We start from the raw sequence: 15,987 nt of genomic DNA, 5'->3' as shown, positions 1-15,987 counted from the left end.
CCTGTGTCAGGATTGGTGAATAAAGGAAGGTACAAAGTGGCTTTTGGTGTTCTGGTCACATTCTGTTTCTTGATCTGGGTGCTGGTTAAATGTTCAGTTGCAAAAAAAATCCCATCACACTGTATACTTACGATTTATGTATGTCTATGTATATTGTAATACAGGTGTTAACTTAAAAAAATAGAGTGGATGGGACACATGACTCACAGAATTTTTAAATAAAAATCCTCTTAATTGGTCCTTGTTTTAAAGAAGTTTGAGAACAACTACTCCAGCCAACAATCTTGAGAAGGTGAGGAGTTTGTACTGTAAGCAGGCCAGACGCTGGGGGTGAGAGGGAAAGAGGAGGCAAGGAGTCACTAAAGAACTAGCTTTGAATATTTAACTCTAAAGTACAAAGAGCATTTTGATGAAAACTTAGGTCAGCAACTATATAACTAGGTCCCTTGGTTAACAGCAACACCTAATGAAGAAATACCAAAACCTTAATATATCAGCACATAATTTTTATCTTTTAAATAAATATCTAAGAAATTAAATGCAGGAGAGAAAAGGGAATGAGGCATAGAGGACAAAAGAAAAAGCAAGTATCAATTTTCTTCTAGGTAACTCTCTGCTATCAGTTCTCCACGAAGATGCACCTTGATCACAATGGATTACTAGAAGCCAAGAGCCATTAGATAATTTACAGTCACTTCCAAGGAGTCTCCAGTTCTGAAATTCCCTGTACAGACTGTTTCTCATGCTACCAACAATTCCTCGCTAACAGACACTTTCTAAGACAGACCTGGCTCTTCCACTTGCCGCTTATCATTTCCCCAAAGTCAGCTAGCTGCTCCCACCCTCTTCCTCACCCAGCCTCCTGGAGCTCCTGGGCTCCTGCTGCACAGCCCCTGCTGGACCGGAGTCTTTTCTGTATTGTTCCTGTTCCTTAGAGCTCCACCCCCCGGTTATCTCTCCCAGTAATCTCTGCACCTGTTCGACCTGTTGAGTTTGGATATCTTGGGACCTCCTCTCTGGATGCCGAGGGGTCACCATCCTTTCCGCCAGTAAATTTTCCCTTTTGATAGCAACCCATCAAGACAAAGGGGTACAGGCGAGGCCCTCGAGGGCAAATTTTGGCCTTAATTTAGAGTACTGGTTCCCAACCCAGGCAGTACTATTCTTTGGCTTCTTTGCGACTCTTTGGGAGATACTTTTGCTTGCCTTTATGACGGGGGGGACACTGCTTGCATTTGAGGGTGGTACTAGAATGTCAGCTCTTCTATGCAATGAAGAATTACCTACATCCCACACAACTTTTTTTATAGCAATTTTATTTATTTATTTAAAAGAGAGAGAGAGTGAGAGAGAGCACGAGAGTGGGGTGAGGGGCCGAGGGAGAAGCAGACTCCCCAATGAGCAGGAAGCCCGATGTGGGACTTGATCCTGGGACTCCAAGTTCATGGCCTGAGCCAAAGGCAGACGCTTAACCGACTGAGGCACCCAGGTGCCCCAGACACAACTTAAGAACGTAGGTAATTCATAGAAGTAAATAACCTGAACCTAGAAACGAATTCTTTCTTATACAATACACACAAACTATTTCTTTGCATGGTTTTAATAGGTACTGGATCTTCCAAGATGCAAGAACCTTGTGCCCTGAGGGATTATATTTTGTATTGCACAGAATTTTACCAAGTCTTCATCATTACAGAAAATCGCTTTGACTCACCAAAACCACACTTCTATAGGTCTGTCTTGTAGCTTCTGCTTTCATACTGGTTCTACATAAGGGTATGAGCATTTGTTACCTCATCTTGACTTCCAGTATAGTCATGCCCAAATATTTACTTATTAAAATATAAATTAATCTCTTATAAATAACTTTTACTTTTCATTTATATTATCATTGGATAGTACGCTGATTTCTTAAAAAAAGTTCTGTGCAGAGAGTATATTATTTCAGAATGGTATAGTAAGTGTTATAAAATATTTAGTATATAAAGGAGATACTCGGTCTGAAAGGGTTGGGACCCACTTATTTAGAGAAACAGCTCCACTTTCCTCTGAAACATTTTCAAATGTTTCTATAAAATCTTGATTCTTTATGCCAAATATAGGCTGACCTTTGCCCAGTGTTGAACTAGTAAATATTTAACACCTGGCTTTCTGTGGGGGCGAAGCCCTGATTTGCAGCATTTGCTGATTTCCATGGTGTAAATACTCTGACCATAGCCAATTTCAAGAATCATCTAACATCACAGCACTGGACACAGAGTTGGGTAGATACCAAAAATCAGCTCCTACGAACTTTTATAAGTAAGAGGACCCCATCACCCATCAGTAATCAAATTTCTGCTTAGATACGACCCTGATTTTTCTACATTTTCTCTAACAAGGCTCAGGGGAGCATGAAGCAAATTAAGCGAAGAATAAATAAATGGAACAAACAAGTCACACCCGATAGGGGTAACAACAGCTCCCTCTAGACTCAGAGAGTTCACTGCTCCAAGAACCGAAAGAAGTAAAGACAAGCGTGAGTTAAATAATTCTTTATAAAATCAGCTGCAATCAGTTGAGATTCCAGGATAAAAAGAAAGAGCTTGTTCAGACAAGAACTAGGGGACATAGCACTATGTTCTTAGCATTTATTCTGCTGCTGGTTTGAAAGAAAACACTGGAGACACATTTGTGAAACCGTTCAAGGGCAGCACCTGGGAAAGTATCATTTGATTAGCCAGGCAATGGAAATGCACGGGCTGCCGACTAGGCCTACTTTGTTGTACCTTAGCTTGTAAACGGGTGCTGCTAGATCAAAAGAAGGGTAACCTGGGCGCCTGGGTGGCTCAGTTGGTCGGGCGGCTGCCTTCAGCTCAGGTCATGATCCTGGAGTCCCAGGATCGAGTCCCGCATCGGGCTTCCTGCTCGGCGGGGAGTCTGCTTCTCCCTCTGACCCTCCCCCCCTCATGCTCTCTCTATCTCTCTCTTTCATTCTCTCTCTCAAATAAATAAATAAAGTCTTTAAAAAAAAAAACAAAAGAAGGGCAACCTATTGTGAGCAGTGGGATAACCCACATTCAGTTGTCCTGTTATTGGTTAATTTCAGGACTGGGGTGTCCAGGCAGTTTTGGCCAGAGTACAAAATCTCACCAGCAGAGAATGACGATGGTTTATGCGCTAAACAGAATGGATGATAACAAGAACCGGACTGGTGTAAATGGTGCTCCAACATGAAAAAGTGATCAAGATCTGCAACAACGGGAAACTGCCCAGTGTAAACACATGCATGTCTGATTTAGAATTTGTTTAGGACCATAATTAGCATTACTTCCATTGTTTCTGCAACTCCTGACAAAGAACACTGACAATTTTCTGGGATGTGAAAGTAAGACCCCATTGTATAAAAGGCACTGAAGTATTTTCTGTACACAAAGGGACATGAACAATGAAGTTTCTGGAGAACAGACATGAGGAGTTGCTCAGCTGGCTTGGATGTGGACCCCAGGTTCTACTGGCTACTTTAAAGCCTGCTTATCATTGGAGAGGACACTAGCGCAAAAGTCCTTTGTAATAAAGAAAGCAAAATTTTATACCGTCTACAGTCCGTATACCTTTTTAGTGCTTTCGAGTGTTCAGAAATTTCAAGCACAGTCCCAAATTAGAGATTCCGACAGCCAATGTTAAAAAAGATCTGATTCTGGGGTTTTGCATCTATGAATCCTGAATATTCAAGTTGATTGGAAGAGGTCCTTCTACCCCATGGCACTAGAGAGTTAACACGATCGTGAATAATGTCTTGAGTTTATGATGAATGCATTCCAGACATGCAGAAGTTTATGGTGACTGTCAACTGGGAAAATGTGCAACCCCAGCAGATAATGGCAGATGGTGTGTGATCTGATGAGGGGGAAGAAGGTTTGCAGAACCTTCACGAGCAGATGCTCAACGACAAAAGCAAAGTCAGTTGTATGGCCTCTCAGGAAAACAATAAGAAAATAAAGGTAAAACATTTTTTTTTTTTTTTTTTTTGTCGTGTCAGTAGAAGATATTTGTGAGCTACACATTTTTCCTCCGGTCTCAAGGAACAAGGGAGAGCGAGCTCATGGCAGCGGGCTGAGGCCAGAGGGTCCCAGGTCATCAGAATCACAAAGAACCTGCCACAACAGCACTCTTGTTCTTGGACATTTAATAGCATCGTAGTTTCTGTTGTTGTATTTTATATGCCGTGGTGGCATTTATAATGTCATCACTTGCTTTGCCTGCTCTGTGGACCCAGGAGGTCTTCTCATAACAATTCCTTAATGGTAAAAGAACTTCTGGTAATGCTGGGGAGACATGAATTCCAACTTTCTTGTGGCAACTGTCCGGAGTGAGCACCAGTTGTCTGCAGCCCATTAAGTGAGGTGCTACTGCGGAGTCAAGAAGGGAGGGGACAAGATGAAAGGGGACAGCTGCTATGTTCGTGTCTTCGGTTGGGTTCTCCCAGAGACGGATACTGAGATAAGGTTTTCAGTGCACAGAGTGTATTTGGGGGATCCCGGGAAGCGGTGAAGGGACAGAGAGCTACAGGGCGTGGTACTGAGAAGGGGTCATTGTGGGCAAGTGGAGCTCAATCTATCTGAGCATCTTGGGCAAGAGTGTAGACGGAACTTAGTAGTTTTCTTCCCAAAAGAGCAAGAAGGCTCAAGGATTTATCCACCAACTTCCCCTCCATTTTTGCTGAGGGCTGTTTAATTTTCTGCCACTTCTAGCTTGTACCGCACCAGAGCCAAGAATGTTCTCATGGCCAGGAAAAAAATGCCTTCAGGCGGAGAACTGCAGATATTCACATAAGCAACCTCTGGTGTCTAGAAGGGAGGGTGGAAGGATACAAATAGGACTCTGACAGTTTTCTGCAACTGTGTGCGTTGTCTTTTTAGACATAAAAAAAGGGGTGGACCTTGAAGAATAGAACTAAGATAGGCAGGAAAGGATAGCGGTCATGGGCAGCAGGTGGAGTAGTAGTCTCAAAGGTACGGAAAGAAGGTACCCAAAGTAGAGTCAGGAGTGATAATCATTATTGTGCCTTTAGCCGAGAGCATACTACAGTCAAGCATGCCCCGTGTATCTATTATCAAGTATCTCCTCCAGCAACAATCAAGGTATTATTACTTTGAACCTGTGTTTCACGTGACATGTCTCAAATGCTAGTGAGCACTCTAATTTTGAATCCAAGTCTGTTTTCACTCTAAAAACCGTGTTCTTTTGACCATCACACTGTCTGGGAGGCCAGCTTATTCATTTTCATGAGGCCTGCAGCAGATATTACGAAGTTGGTCTCTACTGAGAAACACCTCAGACACTGGACCACTGGGAGCAGGGAAGCACTGAGGGCAGGTGAAAGAGAGAAGAATCTGACGTGGCGGCAGAAAGGTCTTGAAAAGATGATGGTGGAGGCAGCCAGTTGGGTGACTGTCAAACAATGTGGATGGTACAAGAAGAAAAAAAGAGAGTTGAGAAAGACAGTGTTTACTCCAGAAAGTCTCCGGGATTGGTGAACGGCTCCACCATAAAGACAGAGAGAGGAAGACAAAGATCAACTCAGAGACATCAAGACAAGGGGCTGGGGGTAAGTGGCAGCCATCACCACGCCTTGGCAGGAATGACAAACTCAGTTGTTACTGCCCTAAGTGGAGGCAATGCAAAATATTTGAGCATAAAAGTCTGGTGTGATGTTGGTGGCTGTGGCATCTGTCACTCTGCTCACTGCTATCGCTTATCGGGCTGTGAGGCAGCTGAGCCCTGTCTTGCCTCATCGCTGTTATGGGCTGAACTGTGTCCTTGCAAAACTCGCATGTCGAAGTCTCAACCCCCAGTGCCTCAAAGCGTGACCATAATCGAAGAGAAGGCCTTTAAAGAGGTAAATGAGTTAAAATGAGGTTGTTAGGGTGACACCAGGGGTGTGTGTGCACAGAGGAATGGCCACATGAAGAGGCAGCAAGAGGGTGGCCATTTTTAAATCAAAGAGTGAGGCCTCAGGAGAAACCAACCCTGTGGTCACCTTGATCTTGGACTTCTAGACTCCAGTAATGTGAGACAATAAATTTCTGTTGATTAAGCCACCCCTCTGTGGTATTTTGTTATGGTAGCCCTAGTAAACTACAATTCCTGAGGAGCACTGTGTTCTTCCTCAGAGCGTATCTTCCCACATAGAGGACAACTTTTCTGACTCACCATGATCCTCTTACTGGAACCTCCAAAGAAGGCTTTGAACTCATACAACAGGTATGTGTCTCTGTGTATCCATGATCTGAGTGTGGCCAGCTCAGGACATGGAAGGATGCCTGGACATGTTGGTAAAGGTTAGAGTCATGCAAACTGGTGGCAATCCCATGAAAAAAGATTATCAAGAAAAAAGAGGGAGCACCAAAGATTATATGTAGTCCTCATTGTTAGGTTACTGGGACACCATTTAATACGTGCTTAAATGATGTCTGCTAGAGAATGAAAAGGGGGAGAATGTTGAGGGATATTTATGCATACTTTCTTTCTGTACATTGGGTCAGTTCTCCATTCTGTAGAACTATATCCTTCATAAAAATGGAGGATACTAAGTCAGCCATCCGATCTTCCTTTGGTCTAATAAGCAGTAACTCTTGGAAAAAAAGTAGTGGCTCTGGGGAGTCAAAAGAGGATAAGCATTAGCAAGTCAGCTTTCTACCAGGGAGCATGTTACTGTTGGCTATGCAACACTCCAGGCCAGCTAAGCTAACCCTGTTGGAATGTTAAACAGAGTGCAGCCAACACCTTGTGAATGTGGAAGGAAACCATCAGGGCTTTGCCAGGACTACTCATCAGTGAGAAGAGTCCTCTGGAAAAAATGAAGTAACAAAGATCACTGAAGAAAGCGTAAAACAATCTGAGAATCCAATGACATGTTGACAAATATCACTCCTCCCTGCTTTCCTCAAATCAGAATCAAGCCATGAAAGCCTGAATAATTTCTAAGTCGAGTTTTCATAGTCCAAGACTGGGGTCTTCCTTGTCTTATCAACGACCTCTGAGAGACTCCAGGTGGATTCTGTCCAGGAAAAGAAGAAACCTTGAACTATTCAGTAAAAAGTTATTAGGGAGGCTTTGCCCTTCAACTGTAAGTTTCTGGGGGGAAAAAAGATCTAGGTGTTTTTTTTTGTTTTTTTTTTTTTCTGAAAAAGGAGTTCACAGCTTGGAAAATTTGGCAACTTTTTTTAAAAAAATAAAGATGATGGCTAATTTTATAAAAGAAAAAGAAATGGAAATAAAAGTGCTAAATACCAACACTCAAATGTCAAAATGACAAGATTTTTCCAGGCAAATATCAGAACTTAATAAAAAAAAACAAACTGAGAAAGTTGTTAGGATGGCAGCAGAGTTTGGGACATGGTCTCTTCGTAGTTCAGAACAAATTAAAACAAATAAAATCACAGAGCTGAAATTTGTATTTTTGTTCTGGTTCTAAAGTTAAGCCAGAGTAACTTTATCCTAGCCTGATCTTCCTAGGTTTACTCTGGTTTAAAGGCTAAGTCAAGGTCAAATTCAGCACTAGTATCTTATTCTCCAGCTGAAATCACATGTACTCAATGAAGCTTCACAAGATTTTACTTCTAAACCATGAACAAATCAATAGTGTTGAATGAAACTAACCTTATGTAATTAGGTTTTATTTGGCTTAGGGTTCAAATTATGTTCTTTAACCTGTAATAATATCTTCCATCAATTTAAAAAAATTCATGGTCTTTTTCTCCTGGAAGTTGCTGCTGTTCCATTATCTCTCTTCTTTCCTTCTGGGAATCCAAATGTATATGTTCAAACTTTTCAATGTCTCCTGTGTCTCTTTTCTGTATTTTCTATCCATTTAGCTCTCCTCTGTGCTTTAGTCTGAATACCTCTTCCTCACCTATCTTACAGGGTACTTATCCGCTCTTCAGCTGTATCCAATCTGCTGTTAAACTTTTCTACTGAGATCTTCATCTTCATTTCAGCTAATGCATTTTTCATTCCGGAATTTCTATTTTTTTTTTTTTTTTTTAGTACAGCCTAGTTTTCTGCTGAAATTCTCCAACCTGTCATTTATTTCTTAAATATCCTAATCACTCATTGATTTTGAAGAGGAGAATATCTGGATCATCCATCCATTGGTCTGCTTCTAATATCTATTGCTTCTTGGTCCTGTTTCTCAATATGTCTGGTAAGTTTCGACAGAAATGAGAGATGTTGCATATGAAAAATTTGGGGGTTTGGATTACATCACATTCCTTCAGAAAGGAATTTACCCTCTCTCAAAGTAATAGGTAAATCTAGATATCTAGAGTTGGGGAAGTTTACCTCAATGTAATTAGGGGCTCAGCTGAGCAGAGAGAAAGTTTTATCTTCCTCAGGGTGGGTCTACTGTGGGGTTCACCTTTTCCTACGGTGTTGTCTTACAGGGATCCCAAGAGGAGCCTGGGATAGTTACAAGAGCCCCTCCTCCTGAATTCTAGTTTTTATCTTTCAGGCGCCATGAGATTCTGAAAATTCCACTCTGCTTTTTTAGAAGTTTTCATTTGCTTGGCTTTTTAACTCCTTGCCTTGTGCAATTGAGAATGGGAAAAATTTCTGAGGGGGAAAGAGTTTGTGGCCTTCCCTTCTCAGAGGGCTTGGCCCCTCAAGTCTTGGGTGACTTAGTAGATCTCTGATGCCTTCAAAAAGATTTTCGTTTTAGTTTTCTCTGGTATTTCTAGTTATTCTCCCTGGGACCATTGATCTGCTATAAGCTACTTTATCAGCCCCCTACATAGAAGTGTTGAATAACTGCGGTTTTTGCAAAAAACAAAATCCCAGAGGCAGAAAACGATCAAAAACTCAACTGGGGAAATTCATTCTATGTGTACTTGCCCTGGGGTTTTAAAATGAGTAAGATAATATCCTTACCCTGGGGGCATTCACATCCTATCAGACCTCTTCTAAGGTATACTTAATTCCATTCCATTCTTCTGATCCTCCTTTTTTGCTCATTTTTAATATTTAGTTCAAGACCACCAATAAGCTTTTGTTGAAAGAGTCATGCAAATATTGAGATCTTCTTTCTCTGAAACCTTGTACTATTTATTATCAGCACCTGGCAGAGCAACATTCCACAAAGCCTGAGTTAATAAACTGTCCCCTATTCTCTGCCCCACATCAGACTATGTTCTTTTAAAGAGAAGAACTGGGTTTGATGCTTATGCTGTAACCTCCAAGTTACCCAATGTATATTTTTGGATTTTTTTTTTTTTTTAATTATGATCGATCCCTGGGCAGACTTCTATACTTCCAGTATCTTTTGTATGGGAAAGAATGGGGAGAAGGAAATGACCCTGTTTATAGGGCCTTGTCTGTAGAAAAAGGAGAATTGGTGTAACTGTGTCTCTGAAAGTTAGTTCTTGCTTATGCAGAATCAATAATGATTAGCCTCTCCTTTCCCAGATCTTAGGATAGCATTTACTAAGTGCTTCCAGTATGCTTGGCATTATTCTAAGCACATTACTTGTATTCTCTCATTCAATCTTTAGAACAATCCTAAGAGGTAGGTTGTATTATCATCCCCATTTTGCAAGTAAAGAAACAGAGGCATAAAGTGGCAATGGTACAAAAACTCAACCCTAGGGCTCACTTCTCTGGAAATAGCAGCACCCTAACTGAAGGCATTGCTGGTGGTAGACCTTGGTCCTAGCATGAGGCATTCTTGGCGGTGGCCTCTAGCCATGGATAGTTGGGTGGATAGTTGGTGGGAGACTTGCTAATTGTATACAACAGTCCTTGCCTGAGAGATAAACGTTGGGTTTTCTTCTGGTTCCATCTGACATTTTCTTCTTCCATTTCTAATTCCTTTTACTCTATCAATGAGGACTAAGTCCAGTCACAGAAGCTAGAGTGGCTTAATGAGCTAAGGGCCTACATTTTTTTCCCAGGATAAGAAGTTTGAAGGTGGGCAGTCAGCTTTCTGATGTGGCTCTGTAATGCTCTGTGGGATCCAAGCTCTTCCTCCTTTTCTACTCTGTTAATTAAATGTGTCACTTTCAACCTCACGCTTGCAAGCTGGCTGCTACCTCTTCAGCATTGTGTTTGTATTTCAGACAGGAAGAAGAGGATAAGATACAGAGTAAAGCCAATAATTCTGTTCCCATTTAAATAGCTTTCCCAGAAGCCCCATTCGAGGGACTTTCTCTACATCTAGCTGACCAGGACTACGTCACATGGCCACCCCATATTCATGGAAGATGGGATATTTTACATGGGTACCATTGCTACACTGAAGGAAATCAAGATTCTCTGACCAAGGAAGAAAGGACAACAGCAATCCAAAATATTTGCTATAATTAATGGAGAGAACGTCATCAAACATTAGTGTGCCCAGTAGGCCATATTTCTTGGTTAGCATCACAGTGATACACGGGGCTTGAACAAGGAACGCATGTCCCCCAGGATCAGGTTTATGTAGCTATTATCTGTAAATGATCTTATGCTACACAGCCATGATGGTATAGTGAGAAGAGCCCTGAATTCAGAAGCAGGAGAACAGGCATCACATCCTGCTTTTGCCACATACAATCTGGGGGACCTTGGGCAAGATATAAACATCACATTCCTTCTCAGTAAAATGGCCATAAATGCATGTGTCCTACCCACTTCACAGAATTGGGATGACCAAAATAATGAATGTGGAAAAGCTGTGAAATCTACTGACCTAGGCACCTTATTTCTCATGAGATATTTAAAAATTGGAAGTAGAGAAGTATAAATGGAATCCAGCTGATTATTTCAATAACCTTTTTATAAGTTCATCCAAAATTTTATATGCATATAAATGTATGTTTTAACATTTTATATATATATATATATATATAAATAAGATACTAATGTAAATGATTTTATAACATTATAGTATATACACACACAAAATACACACACACATATATAGTTGTTTGCTTAGTGAAATTTTGTGATAACTTTGTAATGGAATGTGGCAGAATTTATGATGTTCAATTTTAGTACTTAAGCTTCTGAACCCACCTGGTTGCCTAATCTTCTCTGGTTTATCCCATATGGGGGTGGGGGGTGGGAAGAGGCTTGGAATTATCGGTGTATCTCAACATTAAAACTGTCATCTCTCCCAGTGGAAATACGGCAACTGTGTTGTGTTTTCCAAGATATATGCCAGCAATATTTCAAAATATGATTAACAGTGCCAATACCTTGTAAAGTCGGGCACATCTTTTCTTGTTTTGTCTTAGTGATGCCGTCTATCTTTGTGAAAGCTGATATATTAAATAGCTTTTTAAAAGCCTTATTGTGGCCTCTCTCTCCCCTTGGTATAGTAGTGTAACTTTTATCGATAATAATGGGAGCTACGTTGGAGCATATGGGGTGGTTATGTGGCTCCTATAGTTTATGGTGATTGACCAGCCTTGAAACCACGGCTTGGAGTTCAGGAGCCTGTTTCGGTTATTTAAGCTCTCAGAGGGGAATGGAAAGAGCCCGGTCATATCCCTTTTAGCTAGCCCCCAAACTTGGAGATTTTCTGCCTTTTTATTTGGGCAGAAACTAGTGCATGTACACATAAATTGAGTGAGATGGAACAACAACAAATTTCATGTAGAATTGTGTGATAGCCAAAATCCAAAATTAGGAGCATTTTCACCCAAAAGATGCACCTTGGCTTTAGGCTGAATTTTAGTTAGAGAGTATATGAAGAGTTTTATAATCTTCAATTAAAGTTCATATATGGATATCAGCCTTTGAGACTTACCCAAGGAAATATATCTTTTCCTAATCAAAAGATCCCACCCATTTTCAAAATTCACACTTTTTTTTTTTAAGATTTTATTTATTTGAGAGAGAGAGAGAGAGAGAGAAACAGCACGAGAGGGGAGAGGGTCAGAGGGAGAAGCAGACTCCCCACTGAGCCGGGAGCCCGATGTGGGACTCAATCCCAGGATTCCGGGATCATGACCTGAGCCGAAGGCAGTCGCTTAACCAACTGAGCCACCCAGACAACCCTCACACTTGTTTTTGAGGTGGACTAATTTTATAGAAAAGGAAATTGAGGTCCACTGAGGTTAAATGAATTACCCACAATCATACAGTTAATTCTAATCCCTGACCATGAATTCGGAAAAGATTATAATGTGGAACTTGACCACCAAACAAATACACACGCATACTTGGGACAGAGTGGATATTCAATAAATACTTTTTAAATAAATTCAATACCGGGTTTTTAAAAAGCAAAGAACAGAACTAAACTAATATAAAATTGTCAAAATTATTCATGTCTTACTAAAGGGGACTAGGAAAAGTCAACTAACAGTCACACAGGGCTTAGCAGGATGGCCAGCGCATAATAAGAGCCAAATAAATATTTGTTGACTGAAGTTCGCGTGTTAAAAGTTTATCATGCATGTGATAAAGTACCCCCAAAGACTAATTTTTTAGGCTATATTACTTTTTTCTTTGATGACAACTATAATTGTGGAACCCAAACCTGATCAATACAATAGGGATACACATTTGGTTATTGTATTTGGAGTATTCTATTGGGGTATTTGCACTACTTATTTTAAAACCCGTGCCATAGGGCTCCTGGGTGGCTCAGATGGTTAAGCGTCTGCCTTCAGCTCAGGTCATGATTGCAGGGTCCTGGGATTGAGCCCTGCATCGGGCTCCCTGCTAGGTGGGGAGCCTGCTTCTCCCTCTGCCTCTGCCTCTCTCTCTCTCTCTCTCTGACTCTCAAGAATAAAAAACAACAACAACAACAACAACAAAAACCCATGCTGTATTTTTGGAGAGGGAAAATCAGTGTGTCCACTCCTCACACAGGTACCTCTGGCATTTTTGCATCTCACGGATGCCTGTATCCAATAGGTCAGCCCAGGCCCTGCCAAGCCTTCAAACTCCTCTGTCACCAGCCTCACTTTGCCTCTTTAGCTCTAACCAACTCCAGTTCCTTGGAGCTCCTAAACATCTGTCATGGAACCTTCTGTCTTGCTGCACTATCTGCTTCAGTACTCTTCCCCACCTACTTGGCCGTTGTTCAAGACTCAGAGATTTATGATCTCCTTTAGACCTTCTGGAGCTCTCCAAGGCTCTTGTTTCTGTGCCCCCATGCCACTTATGCATAGCCACTATTATTTTAATTATTTTTATGCACACAATTTTCCTTTCTATTAGATTGTGGATTCTGAGAGAGCACATACCCGGACGTTCTATTTATTTCTATATCCATAGCAAATAAGCTCTACTGAAAACAAAGTGGACAGACAATCAATATCTGTAAGATGAATGAATGAACAATGCCCAGCCCTCCCACAGACCAGGCCCCCGGCCCCCTGAATTGGTCCTCTCCTCTGCACGCTGCGATCGTGAGCTTCCCGCGTGCTTGCCGAGCACGGGCTAGCACGCATCACATTTTATCCTCGCTGAAATGCTACTGCTGATTCTCTTACTAGCACCCTTTTATTGAAGAGGAAACTGGGACTTAAAGAGATACTGAGTGACTTTCTCAAAGTCACACAGCTAGACAGAGGGACCGTGCTGTGGAAACAAGAGGGAAGAAACTTGAAGCAAACGGAGCTTTTTGTTAACAAAAGCAATCCAAAGCAAGGTGATCACTAGAGAAGCTCCAGAACAACTGCCCCCCCACCAAGTTTGTTACCATGTAAAACAAGGAAGGCAGGGCAGCTGACTCTGGTACTTGGGGTTTCATCAGGAAGATGTCCAGATGAAGAGTTTCTGCCGCCTCCTGCAGGAAGGCCCTCCATGGGGAACTGGGGTCTTTAGCTAACCTGCATTTGGCACGCCGCTGAGCACAGCCAGAAGCTACTTTTGTCCTCTCCTCTCTCCTTGCAACCAGCGATTCGGTTCTGGGCCATGATTCCCCAGGGTCGTGTATTTCCATTCAATAAAAAGGATCAGTGGCATTTTTCTACCACTAAATCAAAAATCTCTCTCTTCCTACAACTTCAAAGAAAACCCCGGTCATATCCAAAACCTTTCTAGACTTTTTTTTTTCTTAATGCTTAGAAATTCACATGACAAAGGAAATAGGAAAAACCCTTCCCCACCTAGCCCATGTGTTTGTGAGTGTTTACAATGCCATCATTGTTTATGTTGGGTTCTATTCATTTTTGTCTGCAGACTTCCTCTGTACAGTTTAACTACTTTCTCATGCTAAGCTCTCTGCAAATTGTCACAATGGTTAATGGGAAATTCTGTACCAAATACTATTTAATTTTAAGGCATTTCTGGCTGCTAATTTATTACCAACTGCAAATTTCATTTTGCCAGGGCAAAAAACAATTTGTTTGTTTCATGTTGAAAATAGTTTTTCAAAAAAATTCTGATGGTACACTTATCAAGCCCTCTTATCTTTCATTAAACTAATGCTTTCAGGCATAATTAAGAAGGGGCTGGAAAACTAAGTATAATGTAATGCTCTGATATTAAAGAAGACATATCAAAATAAATTTGCAATTGTATCATCACATCAATCTCTACTATGACTGCAATAGTATTATAACCATAATTAATTAGCTATGGTACAAATTACCAATAAATCTTTAGAAATTAAATGCCCAATTTTTCAAAACCATATGTCTTCATAAATTGATTATTTAGAATTTAGAGGCTTTTTAATTAGGAAGAAATTTATGCAATGCTGTATGTAATAATTAGGAATCAGCTTTTTTACAGTACTTTTGGACATCAGCAAAAAAATTAAATCTTAGGAAAATAGTCTGGGTTAATTATAGTATTTCACTGTCAAAAATCAACATATAGATAAAATTTAGAGGTTAATGTGGCTTTCCATTTCTTTAACTTCCACCTAGTCTTCTGTTCAGTGCTGGAATCATTAACTGAGCCCAAAAATCAATGAGGGGGACGGAATCTCCCCAGTGATTTATGCCTCGAAGAAAGTTTTCATTTTATCCAATAGTTTCAGCAAACCTCATCAATCCAGGTTAAACATTTAACACTCCTTTTTTATATTCCCTAAGGTTAAAGCAGGGATATTTCGGAGCCTCGCCATCATTTTGGGTAAGTGATTATTTTGACATAAGACACAAAAGCTGCTCTGTCAGGAGGGTGGGAACATCATTTGGAGTGGAACAAAGACGTTGCTGAAGTGAGACCTCATTATGTGTGTGGTCAAAAACCCCAAAGACATGGGCCACGGGATCTGATGGTGAGTCTCTTGGAGCTCACAGGGACCTGCTCTCAAAGCCAAGGCCCTCCTGAGTCCTGAAGCCTGGCTGGGGCTGGGATGTGCCATGGGCCATGCCTTGTCCCCACCTACAGCAGGGCCTGGGTGGGGGCGGCGGGGAGGGAACGCAGAGAAAGTATCACAAAGAGAATTCTACAAGAACTGGATAGCCTGCCCACACAATCCAGAAACCAACTATTTTCTTCTCCTTGTTTATTCACCTTCTCCCCCACTTCAGTTCACCGAATGTAATCCAGCCAAGGTGTTTTGCATCTATAGGGGCTATAGGAATCAGGCCAACCCGGGTGAAATTCAATTTTGCTCATCTAAGCACTTCCCCTGATGTCTTCCATTTGCATGTCCCTTCCTCAATAAAGAGTTGGATCCTGAGTTCTCCCAAAGCCAGCGTCCCTTTGTCTGTGTAGGAAACAAAATGATTCTTCCTTGCTGGTTCCAAAAGGAGCTAAGCCCCTATTTTCTTTTTCTTCCTTTCGGGTTTTCTCTGTATATCACCAAACCATTTTTTTTTTTTTCATCTGCGGGTCTTCTGGCAAAAATAGTGAAGCTCCTAAGCATGTGACTCCAGAGTGACAATCGCTAACAGATGCATTTGTACTCGGGCAGAACTGGTCTTTAATTGTTGCTCGTAGGAGAAAGGAAGAGTGACTGTAGCCCGCTGTTCTCTGTTGCTGGCAGATAACAAACTCAAGATGAAGCCACATTTACAGGGGAGAAATTGCTTACGCCCACAGAATGAAATTTCAGGC

At 41.3% G+C, this 15,987-nt stretch overlaps 1 protein-coding gene across 1 annotated transcript in view; it reads right to left on the bottom strand.

The window, feature by feature from the left end:
- RARB (retinoic acid receptor beta) overlaps positions 1-15,987 on the bottom strand; it is a 710,885-nt gene that overhangs the window by 180,503 nt on the left and 514,395 nt on the right. The gene's annotated exons all lie outside the window — the stretch shown is intronic.

Source organism: Callorhinus ursinus, unplaced genomic scaffold (assembly GCF_003265705.2).
Source record: "Callorhinus ursinus isolate GAN/ISIS: 27379988/994484 unplaced genomic scaffold, GSC_fseal_2.0 scaffold1, whole genome shotgun sequence".
Taxonomy (NCBI): domain Eukaryota; kingdom Metazoa; phylum Chordata; class Mammalia; order Carnivora; family Otariidae; genus Callorhinus; species Callorhinus ursinus.
The sequence above is the reverse complement of the archived record's forward strand: the minus strand, read 5'-3'. Positions and strand labels throughout refer to the sequence as shown.